Here is a 572-nt window from a genome sequence, read left to right as displayed (position 1 = left end):
GGCTGGGGATTCGAACCCGCCACCTTAGGTGTATGTGGCTGGCGCCTTAGCCGATTGAGCCACAGGCGCTGAGCCAGAGCACAGACTTTGGATTCAGAAGTGAATTCAGTCCACGCTCTATCCCCTACTACTATTGTGACTGCTCAAGGGATTTAGCCCTGAAAACCTCACCTTTGCATCTATAAAATGATATTAAAAACCCACAGAGCGTATTGTGTACGTGAGATATGAGTATCCAGTACGAATAAGCAAGGGTTCACTGTGGATTCAGCACATCTGGGTGCTTTTGAGTCCCAGGCCTTTTGTTCATCTTTCTCCCTTTTCCAACCTGTGATTCCTGCTGAAACAACCACACTGAGAGCAGCCCAGCCCTCAATATCCACCACGCTCCTTCATTTTGGAGGAGAGAAGGGGCACCAGGAATGCCAAGGTAAACAACACTTCTGCTTTGAAAGCCCCCAGAAAGTGCAAAGCTGTGAAGCTGGCCGGTTGTGTTGCTTTTCTCCCCCTTCTGTTCTTTAAGCCAGTTTCTGCACTTCCTGCCCCAGGCCAGGGCAGAAGCCAAGGGTGCA

Source organism: Otolemur garnettii, unplaced genomic scaffold (genome assembly GCF_000181295.1).
Source record: "Otolemur garnettii isolate 467f Iridium unplaced genomic scaffold, OtoGar3 scaffold00121, whole genome shotgun sequence".
Taxonomy (NCBI): Eukaryota; Metazoa; Chordata; class Mammalia; order Primates; family Galagidae; genus Otolemur; species Otolemur garnettii.
The sequence above is the reverse complement of the archived record's forward strand: the minus strand, read 5'-3'. Positions refer to the sequence as shown.